The 20,915-nt window shown below is 44.0% G+C and overlaps 1 protein-coding gene across 2 annotated transcripts in view; it reads left to right on the forward strand.

Moving 5' to 3' along the window:
* Window positions 1-845: 845 nt before the first annotated feature.
* Window positions 846-20,915, forward strand: part of disp3 (dispatched RND transporter family member 3) — a 439,032-nt gene continuing 418,962 nt past the window's right edge. For both annotated transcript variants that reach the window (XM_063033465.1, XM_063033466.1), the window contains exon 1: window positions 846-861. The gene's annotated coding sequence lies outside the window, so the exon portion shown is untranslated. The remainder of the gene's footprint in view (window positions 862-20,915) is intronic.

Consider the following 20,915-nt stretch of genomic DNA (forward strand, 5'->3'; position numbering starts at 1 on the left):
AAGTGTGGATGGTTTGCCTGCATTTTGGAATTGCAGCCTAGAAATTTACAATGATTTTTTAATGAAGTTTACAGCCAATTCTTCTCAATTCAAATTCAGCTACATTTTTCAATTAAAAGTTGGGGAAGATTAGAACATCTTTCTTCCTGTTTGGCCAAACTGCTGAAGATCAGAAAATTAGGAAGATACCTTTGAGCACTTAAATTAAGGTGGAAAAGTAATATGCAGAAGAAAGCAGAAATGGATAGAGTCCGTGATGTGGATATGAATCTGGAATCAAAATTAAGGTTTATTGTAATTACATTTGTTTTACATTGCAAGGCATAAAAGTTACTATAAATTACAAAAATAAATAAAGCAAATAAAAAGGAACACAACAGTGTTCATGAACTGTTTAGATATCTAATTATGAAGGGGTAGAAGCTGTTCCTAAATTATTGAAGGTGCATTTCAGGCTCCTGTACCTCCTCCCCAGTGATAGTAGTGAGAAGAGGCTTGTCCCGGATAGTGAATATCCTTAATGATGGATGACACCTTCACCAGAAGAAGATGACACCAGCGAACAATGCTACCATTCTCCAAATGGCCCATAGAACTGTTTCTTTCACTTCTTTTACATCTTTTTCTTTTAACTATGGTTCTGGTACTGTCGGAGCCTGTGATCTACAATTTGATGGTCTGTTTTCAGGCTGATTGAGCGATGTGGTGCTTTGCTGTCTCTGTGAAGTTTCCGGGAGGCAAGCGGCCTCAAGGCCAAGCAGCTTAGAGAAAAGACATGAGCCTGTGATCGACTCCATTTCTCGCCAATCTCTCTGATTAAAGCATTGCAGAAGATTGAAAACATCGTGACGGCTGTGGAAGGTGAGCAAATGTTCAGCGCATCTACCAGCATCTCTCTCACTGCTGCCAAAGGAAGATGTGTGTGAGTGATTGTCTCTCTGTCTCTATCTCTCTCTCTCTCTCTCTCTCTCTCTCTCTCTGTCTCTCTCTGTCTCTGTGTGTCTCTCTCTCTCTCTCTCTGTCTCTCTGTCTCTGTGTGTGTCTCTCTCTCTCTCTCTGTCTCTCTCTCTCTCTCTGTCTCTCTCTCTCTCTCTCTCTCTCGCCTGTTGCTACTGAGGGAAGGCTCCTGCATTTGAATGATTTCTCTCTTCTCAATTCTGTCAGAGGATATTGACTCAGTTTGTAAATTGGACTGTAGTTCATATTATGATGTGTTTTTTTTTGTTTTATGGTTGCTTCTTTTCCTTTTGCTGTTTCTGGGCAACTTTGAATCAGGGAGGCCTGAAGATAATGAACACTGAGCTGAACTAAGTACGGTCTCTTCAATTTTGTGCTTTATTTTCTGTGTTTTCGCTCATTCTTTCTTATTGCCGTTTGCATGAATAGCTTTTATTGCAGTTGGGGTGGGGTGGTTGATGTTTTTCCTTTGAATGGGTTTCAAGGTTCTCTTTCTTGGTTTTCTTTGTTTTGTGGTTATCTGTGGAGAAGACAAATCCCAGAGTTGTAACTGCATACTTACTTTGACAATAAATGGACTTTGAATCTTTTGATTGAGGTATTGCTGCTTGAAGATATCCTCAGTGGCAGGGAGTATTGTGCCTGTTTTGAAGCTGGCTGAGGCTACTAACCTCAGTAGCCTCTTGTAATCAGATACATTGGAACCTGCATACCAGGAGGGAAAAAGATAATATGAGGGACGGCATTAGAGATAGAATTCCAGAAGAGGGGAAGCATATGATAGCTTTGGATTTAACATTAAATGGGGACTAAGAGACCCATTGCAGGGGATAGGGTGAAAGTTGCATGGACATAAGGCTGTCCTTTGAGATCTGTTTGTCCCATCTTACAGCTGTGCTAGCTACCCTGAATATCCTGCAAAGCTGGTTTCTATTCCACAAGATTTGTTACTAGTCTGTGCTTGCTGAGGACCAAATGCATACGATGTTAACTTTTCAGTTTTGTTTGATTGAAGAATGACTTTTCATTTTAAATGGTCCAGTCTATTACTTTTAATATAAAAGTGTTGAGTGAATATCTAGTTGCTTCTTCCAAGAATGCTATTCTTTCCAACTGAATAGCCATGCAAACATTAAATGTTTGTACTTGCAAAGTGGTACTTGCAGTACTAGAGAAATGTGTTTGGTTCTGATCATTCCAGGATTGTGAAGCTGTGATGCATAGTAGCTTGCCAACTTCAAGGGCTCCAATGGACTATTTAGGTAAAGCCCAGTTTGCCTTGTCAATCAAGTGCTTTTAAATAAAACATGACAATGCTGAGGTCAGGACAAAGTAGAAAGAAGTGCCAGTGATCCAGTGAATGGAGCAACAGGGTGACGGTGCTGGTGGGGGGGGCGTGGGTTAGGGTGGAGGTAGTGATGACAAGGAGGTAATAAATGGGCAGAAAGAACTAAGGCCCATGTGTTGTTATACATGGCCGAAAAATTGACATCTTGTTCAGCATAGTTAAAATTAAATCTGTTTCTCCTGAGTGACTCTATGGCTCTACAGAAGGTTATGGACCAGTTGAGGGCAAATTGCACGAGCTTGGATGGGCATCTTGTTTGGCATGGACCAGCTGGCCCAAAGGGCCTGTCTTTGCACAGTATAACTCTGAATCTCTCTTTGACTGGTCCAAACAAGTGTTTTCAAATTTGGCCATGTACATGTATGCACCCTTACAGTTTGCCAACACCAGAATTCCAAAAAGAAAAAGGAAATAAAAACCTAAAACAAAAACAAGGTCTCTGACCTGAAACATAGCTTCTGTTTCTTCTCCTGCCCATAGCTGCAGCCTGCCCAGATACTCAGAGCAGTATGAGTGGATTTCCCAGTTATTTTAGCAGTTTGGCCAAGAGGAAGATGGATCAATGGATTTAGACCTTGCCGGAAATTCCAGACTGCTAGGAACTAGTCTGTTCACACTTCATCTTCCCAGCCTAATGAGCCTTGGCCTCATAAAACCTGTATTAACAGAGTATGCATTCAGTGTCTTAGACATTGTGCAAAGTGCCTCTTTTAAAGTGAAAGGGCACATTTCACATTCATAACTTAAAAAAACAGTGAATGAAAATCACAAGGCCGACAGTTTGCTCTTTCAGTTTACCTCACATTCAGTAGCTCTTGCACTGGGTAAACATAGAGGATCTTTCATTTACTTTTAAAACGCCGGAATAGCCTTTAAGTGGAAAAGTTTTGATTCTAGTCATCCTAGGTTGCAGAAAGAAGGGATCGAAGCTAATCCTTTACCATCAGACCCATGCCAAGGAGGATTGGAAGATTACAGTAAAAGGTGCAAAGGACTGCAAATGTTATATCTGTCCTCAAACCATGAGTGGAAACATACTCACAATTAAGTATCACCAAGACCGATGTCAATGACGGGAAAATTAGAAGAGGACAGAATGAATTGCTTTTTGGAGAAGTGTGATTACTTCTGAACTCAGAATAGGACTGGAGGTAGGTCATCCGTGAGGTGCCCATAGAAGATTTATAATTTGGTAATGATAACAAAACTCTTGTTTAAAGGTAAATTGAATAGAATAGAATCTTATGTCCATCCCACAACGTGAGGGAGTAAAAATCATTGCGTTATGACTCCACTGCAATGTACAAACATAACAATTTGAAAGTCTAATGGCTTGTAGAAAGGAGCTGTCCCATTGCATGTTAGTCCTAGCTTTAATGCTGCAGCACCATTTGCCAGATGGAAGCATTTTATAGTTGGGGTGACTGGTGTCCCCGATGATCTTCCAGGCCTTCTTTCTGTATCTGCTGCCTTAAATGTCCTCAATGGAGGGAAGTTGACATCCACAGATGTGCTGGGCTGTCCGTACCACTCTCTGAAGAGGCCAGCGATCAAGGTTGGTGATGTTCCTGTATCAGGCGGTGATACAGCCAATCAGTATACTCTTAACGGTGCTCCTGTAGAAGGTCTTGAGGATTTGTGGGCACATGCCGAACTGCGTCAGCTGCCTCAGGTGGAAGAGATGCTGTTGTGCCATTTTGGCCACAAAGCTGGTGTGTACAGTCCAGGTGAGATCATCGGTTATATATATACTGAGGAATTTGAAGCTACTCACCTATCTTCCGCAGACCCATTGATGTTTATCAGGCCAAGCCTGTCTTTGTTCCTCCTGTAATCCACAATCAGCTCTTTTTGTTTCTTGGACATTGAGAGAGAAGTTGTTATCCTGGCACCACTGTGTCAAGATGTGAACCTCTCCTCTGTCGGCTGTCTCATCATTGCTAGAAATAAGGCCAATCCAAGTAGTGTCATCTGCAAAGGAGCTGTGTGTGGCAGCGCAGTCGTGAGTGTAAAGGAAGTAGAAAAGGGGACTCGGAATACAACCCTTGGGGGTACCTGTGTTGAGGGTCAGAGGGGCAGAGGTGAGGGAGCCCATCCTTTCCACCTATCAGCGATCCGATAGGAAGTGTAGGATCCAGCTGCACAAGGTGGGCGGCAGGCTGAGGTCTTTGAGCTTCCTGACATGTCTGGAAGGAATTGTAGTGTTGAATGTTGAACTGTCGTCCAGGAACAGCACTCTAACGTATGCACCCCTCTTTTCCAGATGAGTGAGGACGGTGTGTAGTGCTGTTGCTATGGCATCATCAGTAGACCGATTTTGTCGGTAGGCAAATTGTAGGGGGTCCAGTGTGGGTGGCAGCATGTTGCAGATGTAGTCTTTAACCAGCCTCTCAGAGCATTTGCTTATTATTGAGGTGAGTGGTACAGGCGGCCAGCCATTCAGACTTGGTAACACGAGGAAATCTGCAGATACTGCAATTTCAAGCAACACACATAAAAGTTGCTGGTGAACACAGCAGGTCAGGCTGCATCTCTAGGAAGAGGTACAGTCGACGTTTTGGGCCGAGACCCTTCGTCAGGACTAACTGAAAGAAGAGCTAGTAAGAGATTTGAAAGTGGGAGGGGGAGGGGGAGATCCAAAATGATAGGAGAAGACAGGAGGGGGAGGGATGGAGCCAAGAGCTGGACAGTTGATAGGCAAAAGGGATACGAGAGGATCATGGGACAGGATGCCTAGGGAGAAAGAAAAGGGGGAGGGGGGAGAAAACCAGAGGATGGGCAAGGGGTACAGTCAGAGGGACAGAGGGAGAAAAAGAAGAGAGAGAAAAAGAATGTGTGTATATAAATAAATAACGAATGGGGTATGAGGGGGAGTTACTTTATACTTTATTGTTGCCAAACAATTGGTACTAGAACATACAATCATCACAGCGATATTTGATTCTGCGCTTTCCACTCCCTGGATTACAAATATTAAATATTAAACATAATAAAAATTGGTAAATATTAAAAATTTAAATTATAATTCATAAATAGAAAATAGAAAAATGGGAAGTAAGGTAATGCAAAAAAACCAAGAGGCAGGTCCGGATATTTGAAGGGTACAGCCCAGATCCGGGCCAGGATCCGTTCAGCAGTCTTATCACAGTTGGAAAGAAGCTGTTCTCAAATCTGGCCGTACGAGTCTTCAAGCTCCTGAGCCTTCTCCCGGAGGGAAGAGGGACGAAAGGTGTGTTGGCTGGGTGGGTCGTGTCCTTGATTATCCTGGCAGCACTGCTCCAACAGCGTCTGGTGTAAAGTGAGTCCACGGATGGGAGATTGATTTGTGTGATGTGCTGTACCGTGTTCACGATCTTCTGCAGCTTCTTTCGGTCTTGGACAGGACAACTTCTATACCAGGTTGTGATGCACCTTAGAAGAATGCTTTCTACGGTGCATCTATAAAAATTAGTGAGGGTTTTAGGGGACAGGCCAAATTTCTTTTGTTTTCTCAGGAAGTAAAGGCACTGGTGGGCCTTCTTGGCAGTGAGCTCTGCTTGGTTGGACCAAGTCAGGTCATTTGTGATATTGACCCCGAGGAACTTAAAGCTTTTGACCTGTTCCACTTACGCACCACTGATGTAAATTGGGTTGTGTGGTCCGCTGCTACTCCTGAAGTTAACAACCAATTCCTTCGTCTTGCTGACGTTGAGGGATAGGTTATTTTCTTCGCACCATGCCACCAGGTTCTTAATTTCCTCTCTGTACTCAAACTCATCATTACCCAAGATAAGGCCTACAATTGTTGTGTTATCAGCAAACTTATATATTGAGTTTGATGGAAACTTTGCTACACAATCATGGGTGTAGAGTGAGCACAGCAGGGGGCTGAGTACACAGCCTTGTGGGGCACTGGTGCTCAGAGTGATTGTAGAGGAGAGCTTGTCCCCTATTTTTACAGCCTGAATCCTGTCTGTGAGGAAGTTGAAGATCCAGCTGCAGATCTGAGTGCTAAGGTCCAGGTTCCGGAGCTGAGGAATCAGTTTATTTGGAATGATGGTATTAAAGGCAGAGCTGTAGTCAATGAAAAGGAGCCTTACGTATGCGTCTTTATTCTCCAGGTGTTCTAAGGAGGAATGTAGGGCCAGAGAGATGACATCTGCCGTTGACCTGTTGCTCCGGTAGGCGAATTGCAAAGCGTCGAGGTTGACTGGCAGGCTATGGTTGATGTGTGCCAAAACCAATCTCTCAAAGTCATTCAGGCATGCCACCTTGCTTTTCTTCGGCACTGGGATTATCGTTGCCTTCTTAAAACACGAGGGGATCTTAGACTGAAGCAAGGAGCAGTTGAAGATGTCAGCAAACACTCCAGCTAGCTCGCTTGCACAGGCCCGGAGAACTCGTCCTGGGACACCATCTGGGCCCATCACCTTCCTTGGATTTATCTTCTGGAAGGCCCTTCTAATGTCCTCCTCGGTGACGATGAATCTCGATGCCACCAGGTCCGGTTCATCCGGAGGGAGCGGGATGCTCCTCTTCTATTCGAATCTTGCGCAGAATACGTTAAGTTCATCAGGGAGAGAAGCGCCACAGTTATTGATATTCCCAGCCTTTTCTTTGCGCCCAGTGATCTCATTTAGACCCTGCCATAGACTACTGGCATCCCTTTGGTTAGCCTGGGCTTCCAACTTGCCTCGTGGCACCCTTAATGGCTTTCCGGAGTTCATGCCTGGATTCCGTGTAGCGACTGGTATCCCCAGACCTAAAAGCCGCAGCTCTAGCCTTTAAAAGGGACTTGACTTCATAATTCATCCAAGGTTTCCGGTTAGGGAATACCCGGATCATCTTGCGAGACACACATTCTTCTATGCATTTCCAAATAAAGTCCGTGACAGCTGAGACATACTCATCGAGGTTAGCTGCCGAGTCCTTGAATACTAACCAGTCCACCGATTCAAAACAGTCACGGAGGACCTCATCCGTTTCCTCCGTCCAATGCGACACTACTTTTGACACGGTGACCTCCCGCTTCAGTTTCTGTTTGTAAGCTGGGAGGAGGAGTCTGGCCTGATGGTCCGATTTTCCAAAGTGAGGGAGAAAGAAAAGTGGGGGGGGGGGGGAACCAGAGGATGGGCAAGGGGTATAGTGAGGGGACAGAGGGAGAAAAGGGAGAGAGAGAAAAAGAATGTGTGTGTATATAAATACATAATGGATGGGGTACGACGGGGAGGTGGGGCATTAGCAGAAGTTTGAGAAGTCAATGTTCATGCCATCAGGTTAGAGGCTACCCAGATGGAATACAAGGTGTTGTTCCTCCAACCTGAGTGTGACTTCATCTTTACAGTAGAGGAGGCCGTGGATAGACATGTCAGAATGGGAGTGGGACGCACCTTGGTACCTTGGTTTTCTTTTATTTTCTGATGAAGTGAAAGAAGGTTGTGGGCACTTGGATTTTAAGAAAAAAATTCCAAAGCCTCACATTACTTTGAATTAACTTTAATTTTATTAACAAGTTTATGAGATTTTGTGAAAAGAGGCAGCGTGGATACAAAATATGCTGAAGGCAAAAAACTAGAAAGTCATAAGTAACACACACAAAAGCCTGGAGGAACTCAGCAGGCCAGGTTGCATCTATAGAAAAGCATAAACAATCGATGTTTCGGGCCAAGACCCATGAGTACCTCCTGCATTTTGTGTGTGTTACTTTGGATTTCCAGTAACTGCAGATTTTCTTGTGTTTGTGACCTAGAAAGTCAGAGTATAATGATAATTTCCTGACTGAGGGAAGTGCTTATTAGTGTTCGCAAGGCGTTCTATTGGGATATGGCTCTGTATGTGACAGTGCATCAGTGTGTGTGCCCCAACCCTAAAATCTGTGGATAAGGTTAAGAAGAATTTCTAAAATGGCCTTTGGTAAATCCTGATCCATGATCCACAGGAGGACCACGGATCCCTCATTAGCGACTTCAGTGGCAGCATTAAAAAGGATGAAAGTCAAGGGCATGATTGACAGGGGAGCGAAGTAGCTACCTCTGTCACAGAATTCCTCCTGCTAAACTGGTTGGGGGTCTCAGTCTTGTGATTACCAAGTCCTTGTTTCAAAACGATGGACATCAGATTTGTGGTGTCACCCCCTTCTAGACATTGGCATCAGTTAGATTATGTTCCTAATTGAGTTAGAACTGACCAGGATATCTGCAATAACCACACCATGACAGGTTGGATTGGCTCCTGGCTAATCTGCAGTAATGTCAGCCTGGCCCCAAAACAATGTCAGCAACACAAAAGTTGTGAGAATAAAATCAGTGCAGTAATGCTCAGTTCCCTGCAGAGGGAACTTTTATTTCCCCTCATATCACTATACCACACCACCGCTTCCACTTATCCAGGCCCTACTCTGCTAAAAACCATGAATAGAGAAGCACTTATTGAGAATAGAGAGGCAGTCAGTACCCTGGAAAGAGTATTTTGAAGAACTCTGTTCTTCAAGTGAGTGTCTTTGACTCCATCCCACAGCAATCTAAGGCCTCGGGAGCAGATAGGATCTCAGCTGAAACCCATGAAGCACTGCATTCACAGCCTCATCCCCCACATCTGCAAAGAGGAGGTCGTAGCATGGGTTCTCATATGCCATTGCCATAACCATAGCCTCCCTCAAGAAAGGAACTAAACTTGATCTGCAAAGGGGAATCCTTGAGGACAAAGTCATTGCCAAATTGCTCCTCGACATATTTCTCCAAGTGGCTCGAAGGTCACTCTTGGGTCAAATTCCAATCCAGAGCTACAGTGGAGATGTATTCAATATGTGCCATTTCCAAGACAAGTGCAAGTACACTGAGCATAGATGGCTTGTTTCAACTTCGTACAAAATCCGTTTACTCTTTCAGTTGAAAGGGACTGCTCAGTAAGCTTGGCTTCTGTCAGAGATTTTTATCCAGGATTATATCATGGCTTATAAACCAGAAGATTGACAACCTACCTAACTTCTGTGCAAGCTGCTGTCAAGCAAGGCTTCATATTGTCTCAACATTTTTCTCAATCCTTCTCACCACAATACGGCATCCCCCACTTCAATAGGGTCCCAGCTGAAATGGAACTAATATACGGAGCAACACTTTGATCTGCATTATCTCCATTTTATATTTATAATTTATTTAAGTCTTATATTAATTATCAAGACCATTTCTCAAGAAACTGAACCCTTGCAGGGCATAAGGTCCCAATAGTGTAACTGGTAGGGCACTGAAAATATGTGCCAAACAGCTAGCTGGGTGTTTAAGGACATCTTCAACTTCTCACTGCTGTGGTTGGAGGTTCTTACCTGCTTCAAAAGGACATCAATCATATTCTTGCACAGAAGAGCCGGGGGAACATTTCAGTGACTATTGCCTGATAGTACTGTGATGAAATGCTTGGTGAAATTGTTCATGGCTAGAGTTAACTCATAACAAGGTCTTGAACACACTGCAATTTGCCAGAACAAATCCAGAATGAAAGTAATATCACTTGCTCTCTGCTTGGCCTTGGATCAACAGCAATACCTATGTCAGGCTCCTGCTTATTGACTACAGCTCAGTGTTCAATACCATCATGTCCTAAGTACTAAACAAACTCAAAACTTGGGCCTCTGTGCCTCCCTCGCAGCTGGATTCTTGACTTTCTCATTAGGAAATCCACGTCAGTGCAGATCAAAACTAATATCACCTCCTCGCTGACAATCAACTCAGGCATATGTGCTTAGGGATGTGTGCTTAGCCCACTGGTCTATTTCTCTATTCATGACTGTGTAGCAAGTCAAAGCTCAAATGCCATCCATAAATTTGCTGATAATATAACTGCAGTTGCAGAAATTTTGATGCTGATAAGGAGGCAGAGAAGATTGAGACAGATTAGTTGGTTGAGTGGTATCACATTAACAACCTTGCACTCAGCATCAGCATTACCAAGAAATTGATTGTGGAGTTCAGGAACAAGAAGTCAGAATGCACACCAGTGCTCTTCAAGGGGTCAGCAGTGGAAAGAGTGATGAACTTCAAGTTTCTGAGTATCAATGTCTTAGAGCTACCCTGGGCCCAACATATTGATGCAGTCATGAAGAAGGCATGCTAGTGGCTATATTTCAATATGAGTTTGAGGAGGTTTGTGTGTCAACAAAGTCTCTCACAAGTTTTACAGATGTACCATGGAGAGCATTCTTATAGGTTGTGTCACTGTCTGGTGTGGAGTCTCCGATGCAAAGAATGAAAAAAGGCTGCCAAGGGTTGTAAACTCAGCCAGCTCCATCGTGGGCACTAGCCTCCCCACTAAGGAGTATCTCTTCAAAAGCGGTGCCTCAAGAAGGCAGCATCCATCATTAAGGAAACGCCTTCCAGGATGTGCCCGCTTCTCATTCCTACCATCAGTGTGAGCCTGAGGACAAACACTCAACATTTCCCTCCTCCATCAGACTTCTGGACAGTCCATGAACTCACCATGAACACTACCTCACTCTTTTGCTGTCTTTATAATGGTTTAGGTCTGTGGTAATTTTTGTGTATTGCATTGTACTGCTGCTGCAAAGTAACAAATATGTCATTGGTAATAAATCCAATTCTGACTATGATTTTGATGCTACGTACACAGATCACACCTGTATATTTAGATGCTTGGAGGCTGAGAGAGCTTATCCATTGAAATGTACAAGAGAGTGGCCCGTGAACTAAACAGATAGAAAATTTGGGTTCCTGTCAAACGGCTGCTGTTGTTCAGTCCTGTCACTTGGCAATAAAAGTCCTGGAAAATATGGACCACTTTCTATAATTTGGGAGCCCCCTATCAATGCAGGAAAATGCTGGTGTTGAAATTGACCATGACCCAGTGAAAACAATAGGAGGCATGCAACAGTTCCCATACAAGCAGCTCATCTGACATATTCTTCAGTTGCTGTACAACCATTAGTTCTCACATTAGTCTCATCATCACCTCAGAATCCGCATAGCATCCTTGACCCTGAAGGACTTCCAAAGAAGATGCTTCTACAAAGGTTCAAAAAATAAAATTGACTTGCCCATTGAGTCAATGGGTCAAAGTAAAGATGGCTGGTGCATGTGAAACATCAGCACAAGAATCGTGCTTTGCAAACCTGTCCTTGCAGCATGGCATATCACATTCATGTACAAATGTGGAGTTTTGCATTGCTGTGCAGATGGCAACAATCCAGAAATCCGGGTGAGGATCATTAATAAAATCCCTCCCTACCTTGCCTTCTGTGGTTCTCCAGTAATGAAGAGGAAGAATATCAAAGAATATTCTTTTGAAAGAACACTGCCCCAAATTTGATAGTTTTGTCCTTAAATGGAGCCTTTTAAAGTCGCTTGACTTTAAAGTTGCTTGACTTTAAAGTTAATTTATGAGAACTCATTTTTGAGAAAGGAACTGAATTTATGTACTTGAAATGAGCTGATACATTTCGTTATGCAGTGTATAGGGTGGCATACTAATCGGTCTGTAATGCTTTCTCAGAGGCCAAATTTAAGTGTGGGTGCTTTGGATGGATATATTAGCTCAGTTTGCACTCTCTCTCTGTTGTAAGAATTGTGGTGTGTGATTCTCATTGCAAACCTTCCTTTATTGCATAAGGCTTCTGCATTACATAGATTAGAATGGAATTGGCTAAGTTCCAGATAGCACCTCTAATGCTTTTGAACATCCAGAGGACTATATTAATGCAAGTTTGTTCTTAGTTTATAAAGATCCACTTCTATAAGCACAAAGATAAAGTAGACCAATTAAATAAAAACAAATATATATATAGCGCCTTTGATCTCCTCAGGGTATCCCAAATATTTGTCTGGCCTTTTTTTTAACGTGCAGTCACTATTAAGGTTTTGGGAATATGGCAACCAATTTGTGCACAGTAAGTTCCCATAATCAGAAAAGTACCGAGATAATGCTTTTTCCCTATCAGTGATTGAAGTGTAAATAGCTTTCAGTTGCCCTGATAATGTGTCAGGATATCACGTTATGCCAGCATTGCAAGGTGTCAAGGCTCTATGGCAGCTCTGCCATAAACTGCCTATGCAAGTTGCCTATTGCCACATCGATTTTTCGAACTTCTGGTAATGGCCCCTCCCCCCTTCTTCACCATTCCCCATCCCCTTTTCCCAATGTCACCTTATCTCCTTGCCTGCCCATCAGACTTCTCCTTCTCCAGCCCTGTATCTCTTTCATCAATCCACTTCCCAGCTCTTTGCTTTATCCCTCCCCCTCCCGGTTTCACCTATCTCCTTGTGTTTCTCTCTCCCCTCCCCCACCTTTTATATCTACTCCTCATCTTTTTTTTCCTTCCAGTCCTGCCGAAGGGTCTCGGCCGGAAACATCATCTGTACTCTTTTCCATTGAGGCTGCCTGGCCTGCTGAGTTCCTCCAGCATTTTGTGTGTGTGTGTGTTGCTTCGATTTCCAGCATCTGCAGATTTTTCTCTGGTTTGTGATTTCAAGGAGCAGTACCTCAGAAAGGCAGTGTACATTATTTAGCACCCCCATCACCAGGAAATGCCCGTATCTCACTGTTACCATCAGGAAGGAGGTACTGAAGCCTGAAGGCACACACTCAGCGATTCAGGAACAGCTGCTTCCAGTCTGCTGTCCGATTCCTAAATGGACCTTGAACCCATGAACACTACCTAACTTTTGTTTTTAATATTATTTCTGTTTTGCACAATTTTGATCTATTTAATATTCATATATATACTCACTGTAATTGATTTACTTGTTTTTCTTTCTATATTATCATGTATTGCATTGTACTGCTGCTAAGTTAACAAATTTCACAACACATGCCAGTGATAATAAACCTGGTTCTGATTCTGAATTGACCTACTTTTTCCGCTTTAATCTTAGAATCAGTTAAACACAATAGTTTACATCATTGTAATGGTTTTTACATTTTAAATGTGTCACAGCTTGTGAACCAATTATGGAATGCTGCAATTACTTATATAGAATAACACACCACCACAATCAGTACACAGCAAGAACTCACAAACAGCAGTGAGATAATGGTCATGTGTTTTCATTGTATTGGCTGAGGGATAAATGTTGATTAGTGTCATGGTCCCACAGAATCCTTTCTGCCAACCTATAAATGCAGCATTTTCCTAACATGTACGATAAGTTGTCGTCTTAGACTTCGAGACTTAAATTTCTGGAGGGCCACTTGAACCCACATTTTCCTGGGGCAAACATAAATAAGAGTCACTAGCAAGATCAGGCAAATACTGAATTGGTAGTTCAAGTCTAGATGTAGTAGGAAATTCCCCCTCTTCCCATTTTTGTTTCGAATAGATGTCGCCTTTCTCCAATGGTCAACTCTCCTCTCCTATCAGATTCCTTCTTCTGTAGGCCTTTACCTTTCCCATCCACCTGGCTTCACCTATCATCTTTGGATAGTTTGCCTTCCCCTCCCCCACCTTTTTATTTTGGCACCTTCCCCCTTCCTTTCCAGTTCTGAAGAAGGGTCTCAGCCAAAACGTCAGCTGTTTATTCATTCCCATAGATGCTGCCTGACCTGCTGAGTTGTGTGTGTCTCCAGCATCTGCAAAATCTCTTGTGTTACAGATCTATAATGTCTGTCGTGTGTGCTAGAATTGCCTCCTCAAGGTGGAGACGATTGCATCTGCCTTCTTATTGGGAGAATTAACACAGATGAGCTGTAATTTACTATCAGGTCAATGGTGAAGTGTACAAAGAACAGTGCAAGTTGTACAGCAATATCAGGAGAGAAGGCTTTATTTCCAGAGTGTTTAGAACTTGCTATAGCATTAACCTGACAGAAAACACATTTCACTGCATGCATCAATATTGAAGATGCATGAATGACCGGAAGGAATTGTGTTTGCATTGTGGATAATGCATACAATAAAGAGATTAAGTTCCATCTATTTTAGTGTAAAGAGTCAAGGCTATCACAGAAAAACAGGTCTTTGGGTCCACCATGCCCATGCCGACAATCTAGCACCTTTCAACCTTTGTCATAACAATTTTAAGATCCCAATTCTTTAAAATTTCTAATGAATTGTAAGATCATAATATATATATATTATTTCATTTCAGTTTTTTCTGATAATCTAGTCTTTCTTCTCCTTTCTGCACATGACTTTGTATTCACCTACTGTTAATTTCACAGATCTCAAACTGATCAAACCCTTTGCAGTCTCACAGGCCTAATTTTCTTTAATACAGTCTCCTGATTTCAGGGAACTCAAAGTCAAAGCCATGAGTTAGTGGATGCTACTAGTGCTGTCCCATTTCTTTTACTTCTATATCAGCATGTTGTTGTTTTGAATCTCAATCCAGAGAAATGAGCAGAGAAACCGATGTTAGTGCTGCCAAAGAAAACGCTGACCTCCCATTAATTCTCAGGTGAACCCAAGATCCAGCAGGTGTATTTGAATCAAATACTTTGGAATGTATTATCAAGAAGCTGATTTTGAAGACAAGCTGGAGATCTGTCACTGGTGTCCAAGCAAATATTTGTCCCTTGACCAGTGTCACAAAGATTTCCGCTAGGCTCTCACTTTCACACCCAGTCAAGGTTATTGTCACAGGCAGAACATGCATGCCACACCATGGTCCATATTTGGTTATTCCTTGTCATAAAGTCCCCACCGCCATCTCAGAGGCTAAGTTAGTGACGAGAGGTGGTCAGAAGAAGGTGTCATGGTCCGGATTGGGGTCTCTTTAAATTTACTTTGTTTATGTTACGATCCGGACCGTTGACTCCCTGTTTCCCTTTGGTTCCCTGTTTTCCCATGTCCCTCGGCCTTGGTGATTAGAGGCAATTTACTCTCGGCTGAACTGGTAGTTTATAGTCTCCAGCTTTCAGCTGTTGGGCGTGAGAGCGTCTGCAAAGTCACCAAAGGTACGGTGTGCCAATGTCATCTGGCTGGAGCAAGCCTAGTCTCCACCTGAAGCGAGTGCCGGTAATTCGCCTTTCCTCACCGGAGCAACCCTGTCAAGTTACTTCGCCAAAGCGAGCCTGCAAAGTTTCCAAACCGAGGTGGGTCTGTCAGTTAACCCGCCGGAGGGAATCAAGAACCGCTGTCTATTGTTCCCAGGCCTTAGTCAAGAGCTTGCCACTACCCGGAGGCTCCAAGTCAAGTCCTGGCTCCGGGGGCATTCAAGTACCAAGTCAAGTCCTGGCCCTAACGGCACTCAAGTTCTGAGTCAAGTCCTGGCTCTGGCGGCACCCAAGTTCCGAGTCTAGTCCTGGCCCTGGCGGCATCCAAGTACCGAGTCAAGTTCCGTCCCTGGCGGTACCCAAATTCCGAGTCTAGTCCTGGCCCTGGCGGCATCCAAGTACTGAGTCAAGTCCTGGCCCTGGCGGTCTGTGATTCCTTCTCTGCTCCTCTCGCCTCTAGCCCTCGTCTGCAGCCCTTGCCTGCACCTCGGTCTAGTTCTAACACCAGAGCTAGATAGGTACTGTCTGGTGTTCTTTCATGTTGGTCTTGTCTTGTCCTCGCCTCCGTGGGATAAATCAGGCCGTCTTGCCGTTGCCCCGTGGGGGGTCATGAGTCCCGGCCCTATGTCCTGTACCCAAGAAGGGGTCCCAGCTCTCTGTTCTGTGAGTGAGTCCCAGCTCTATGTCCTGTACCCAAGAAGGGGTCCCGGCTCTGTGTTCTGTGTATGTGTTCATGGTTCCATGTACTGCTCTCCCAAGACCGAGGCTCTGTTTTTCCATGTTCCTCCTCTCCCTAGCCCATGTCATGTCCATGCTGGTTCAGGGGTCCAAGCCCGAGGCAAGACCCAGGTACTGGTAACCTGTATCAAGGAACACAGGAAGAGTATCCGTTTGGGTTACCTGGAGAAATCGGCAGTAGCAGAACATTGCATTCGCAATGGCCATTGGATTGACTTTTACTGTACTAGACTACTGTGCTGCGCCAATGGCTTTTGGGACTGCCTGGCGATGGAAACCATTAAAATAAAACTAGAGGAAAAGAATTTTAACAAAGCTGAAGATCTTGTCCTAAGTAAGAACTGAAATTCGATTGTAAACAAGATAGGGCAGCGGAAACCTGGCTGGCAGAGGACTAACCAATCAGTAAGGATGGACGATGGGGCTAGATATGCCACTGGACTAGATGTGCCTAGGTATCATCCCTGATGAAGGTGGCAGAGTTTGCCATCCAAATGGTGGTTAAAATCGATACTTGTACCCGGCTGGAAGCCCTTGAAGAGTTTATTCATCATGTATGCAGGGAAAGTCCTTTTTCTTGATACATGTTATTTTATTATTTGCAATGCGGGAATACATCTGACTATAAACACAAGAAAGTCTACAGATGTTGGAGATCAAAAGCAATGCATACAGAATGCTTACTCAACAGGTCAGGCAGAGTCTGTGGAAATGAATAAAGAATCAATGTTTCAAGCCAAAAGCCTTTTTCAGGACTGAAAAGGAAGGGGCAAGATGCCAGAATGAGAATGTCGGGGGGGCGGGGGGAGTGAGGCTAACTGAAAGGTGATACGTGAAGCCAGGTGAGAGGGAAACATAAAGGGCTGGAGAAGAGAGAATCTGACAGGAGAGGAGAGTGGACCATCGGAGAGGGGGAAGGAGGAGGGGATTCCATGTGGAAGTGATAAGCGGGTGAGAAGAAGTAAAAGATCAGAGTGAGGAATAGAGGAAGGAGTAGTACGAGATTTTTTACTGGAAGGAGAATCTATATTCATGCCATCAGGTTGGAGGCTAACCAGACAAAATATAAGGTGTTGCTCCTCTACACTGAGAGTGGCCTCATTTTGGCACAAGGGAAGGCCTTGGACCAACGTGTCAGAGTGGGAATTAGAATCAGAAAAAAATGTTTCGCCACTGGAAAGTTCCACGTGAGGCGGATGGGGGAGAGGTGCTCCACAGCTTACAATGGGGCTCACCAGTGTATGGAAAGCCGCAGAGGGAACGCTGGACACAATGGATGACCCCAGCAGATTGGCAGGGTGAATGGTCACACCTGGAGGGACTGCTTGGGGCCCTGAATGGAAAGTGAGTGAGAAGGTACTTGGGCAGGTGTAACACTTAGACCACTTGCAGGGATGGTGCCAGGAGGGAGATTGGTGGGGAGGGACTGATGGGCAAGGGACTCATGGAGAGAGTGATCCCTGTGAAAGCGGAGAGGGGTGGGAAGGTAAAGATATGTTTAGTGGTGGGATCTGTTTGGAGATGGCAGAAGTTGTAAAGGATGATGTGTTGGATGCAGAGAATCAAGGGGTGGTAGTTAAGGACCAGAGGAACTTTGTCGCTGTTAAGGCAGCAGGAAGATGGGGGAGCATAGATGTTCAGGAAATAGAGGAGATGTGAGTGAGGACAGAATCAATGGTGGAGGGAAGGAAACCTCATTCTTTAAATAAGGAGTACATCTCTGAATAATTAGAATGAAAAGCCACATCCTGGGAACAGATGCGGTGGAGGCAAAGGAATTGAGAAAAGGGAACTGCATTTTTACTGGAGGTAAGGTGGGAAGAGGTATAGTTGAGATAACCGTGAAAAGGTTCATAAAAGATGTCTGCCGATAGTTTGTCTCCAGAGATGGAGACAGAAGTTAAGAAAGGGAATGGAGGTGTCAGGGATGGACCAAGTGAATTTAAGGGCAGGGTGGAAGTTAGAGGCAAAGTTGATGAAACTGACAAGATCAGCACAGGTGCATAAAGCAGCAAAAAAGCAGTCGTTAGTATAGTGGGAGAAGAGTTGGGGAGTATTACCGAGGAAGACTTGGAACATGGACTGTTCTACATAGCCAATGAAGAGGCCAACATTGCTGGGGACCACGTGGGTGCCCATGACAACTCCTCGAGAAATTGGGAAGAGCAGAAGGAAAAATTGTTGAGAGTGAGAACCAGTTCTGCCACACAGGAGGGTGGTGGTGGTGGAGGGGATCTGGTTGTTCTTTTATTGAGAAAGAAGCAGAGTGCTTTAAGGCCTTTTTGATGGAGGATAGAGATGTATAGGTACTGAACATCCATGGTGAAAAAGGGGCAGTCAGGGCCAGGGAATTTAAATTTACTGAGGAGGCTGAGGGCATGAGAAGTGTCATGGTTGTAGATGGGAAGGGAGTGAACCTAGGGCAGAATGGAATCAAGGTATAAGGACAAGAGATCAACAGGGCAGGAGCAGGCAGAGACAATAGGCTTACCCAGACAGTCATATTTGTGGATCTTGGGTAGAAGGTTGAAGCGTACAATGCAGGCTAAGGGAACTATGAGATTGGTGGCAGGAGATGGGAATTCTCCAGAGATGAGGAGGTCAGTGATGATGTTGGAGACACTTTTCTGATGATCCTGAGTCGGGTCCTCTTTGAGGGGTAGTTATGTAGTGGTGTCTGAGAGTTGCCACCCGACCTCAGCCATGTGGAGGTCAGTGCACCACACTACACCAGCACCCCCTTTGTCTGAAGGTTTGATGGTAAGGTTGGGATTGGTGTGGAGAGGGTGAAGGGCAGTGCATTCAGAAGGGGTAAGGTTTGCGGAGAGGAGAGGAGTGCTGAAGTAGAGACAGTTGATGTCTCGTTGGCAATTTGAGATGAAAAGATCCAGAGCGGGGTGTCCAGGGAGAGGAGGAAGGTTGAAGAGGGAGAAGGGATCATCAGTGCCGAGTGCAGAGTCCTTGCCAAAGAACTGGGCTTGGAGACGGCATCGTGGTGGGTGTGGGACTCACTGACGTGCAGGCGAAAGGGTCAAAAGTGAAGCCCTTGCCAAGGACAGAACATTCTGCCTCAGAGAAGGGAAGGACACAAGGAATGGTAAAGACACAGCAAGGATTAGAGCTGGGATCAGAGGGGGATGGGTGGTGGGGGGGAACAGAGTTGATGGGGCCAGAGGAGAAAAGAAAGTTGGGGTGTTCAGGGAAGGTGGGACGGGAGAAAGATAAAGATTCTGAGGACCTAAGGGGTGACAGTGGAGCTTGAGGGATACGGAGTTGGAGAGTGGTGGTGGGAGAAGGGGAGACTGGGGGCCAGTGGCAGCAAGTAAAGTCTTGGCCTGGAGATGCTGGTGGTCAGTGTCCAGCCTGGGGCCAGAGCTAGAGGCTATGCAGATTGCAGTCTGAAAGTGTCCAGGGCAGCGGTGGAATTTGGGTTCTGGATCCACTTTGAGTCGCTGGAACTGCTGTTGCTGATAGTAGTGTCACTAGTCCAGAAGCGTCTACAGCCACCAGGGCCGGGGATGGAGTCGGCGAGAGTCATGATCTGGGGATGGCTGATCGAATTGAGGTTATCAGAATTTGACAAGTAGAAATCCATGTATCTGGTGGAGACCCATTCAATCCAATTTCAAACTCAACCCAATCTTACAACTAACAAACTAAGAGAATTGAAAATTTAATTTTTGTACCTTATTTTCTACAATGTGCAGCATTGTAGGTAGATTGTAAGTTTTCTCTACCAAGAATGTCAAATGCAGATTTGATACAATGCTGAAGCAAAATTCCTGATTGTAGATGAAGTGTTAGAGTTTCATATCTTGAAACCAAATAAAATAGTTTAAATTTCCCAAGATGCCAGTGCTGTTTAAAAATGAAACTGGATGAAATTAGTCTTTAGATTCGACATAGCCTTTGAAATGTCATGTGAAGCATAAACACTTTTTGCATTTAGATTTATGCATTTCCAAAGGGAGCTTTTCTGCAGGTGAATTTCAATGAAGAAGATCTAACATATTTCCCATTTCACTGCTTAAGACCTGTGATATATTTAATAATGTCAGAGAAAAATATCATTGGCCTGAAATATTAAAAAAAATTTCTGTCCCTCTCCCAACAAATGCTGTCTGACCTGTCAAGTATCTCCATTCTCTCCAATTTTTATTAGCACTATCCAGTTGAAGGATTATTTTCAATGGCTTACCCCTACATTTCTCATGCCTTTTGTAGGGCAGCTTTCTTTTTGACTAAAATATGCTTCTATTTACTTGCATTGTATTCAATCGACCATAATATTTTCATTTGACCTCAGGAGCACCTTGATGTTTATATAGTTTTGCCTCCTTGTTTTTCAAGTACCTTCTTAACTAACGGCTCATTATTTTAGATTTATTATTTGATACAAGAACGTTGGAAGAAAAGAAAGGCAAATTGCTCCTCAGACCTGTTCTGCCATTTACTATTAGGGCAGATCTATGTATGCTTATGCACTTTTCTCTCTGTTGCCATCACGTTGAAGGTACAAGAGCCTCAGGACTTGCACTACCAGATTCAAGAACAGTTACTACCCCACAACCATCAGGCTCTTGGAAAAAAGGGGATAACCACACTCATTTGCCCATCCATTGAGTTGTTCCCACAACCAACGATCTCACTTCAAGGACTCTGTCTCATTATTTCATGTTCTTGTTACTTATTGCTGTTTTTTATATTTGCATTTGCGCAGTTTGTTGTCTTCTGCACTCTGGTTGATCTTTCATTGATCCTGTTATAACTGCTACTATATAGATTTGCTGAGTATGCTTGCAGGAAAATGAACCTGTGGGTTGTATGTGGTGACATGTATGTACTCTGATAATAAAACTTACTTTGAACTTGAACTTTGTTTATTATGAGCCCACATTTGGAAAGACGGGGAGAAAAAGAGAACTGGAATGACCAAGCTGTTAGTCTAACATTG

Source organism: Mobula hypostoma, chromosome 25 (genome assembly GCF_963921235.1).
Source record: "Mobula hypostoma chromosome 25, sMobHyp1.1, whole genome shotgun sequence".
In the NCBI taxonomy this organism is placed as follows: Eukaryota; Metazoa; Chordata; class Chondrichthyes; order Myliobatiformes; family Myliobatidae; genus Mobula; species Mobula hypostoma.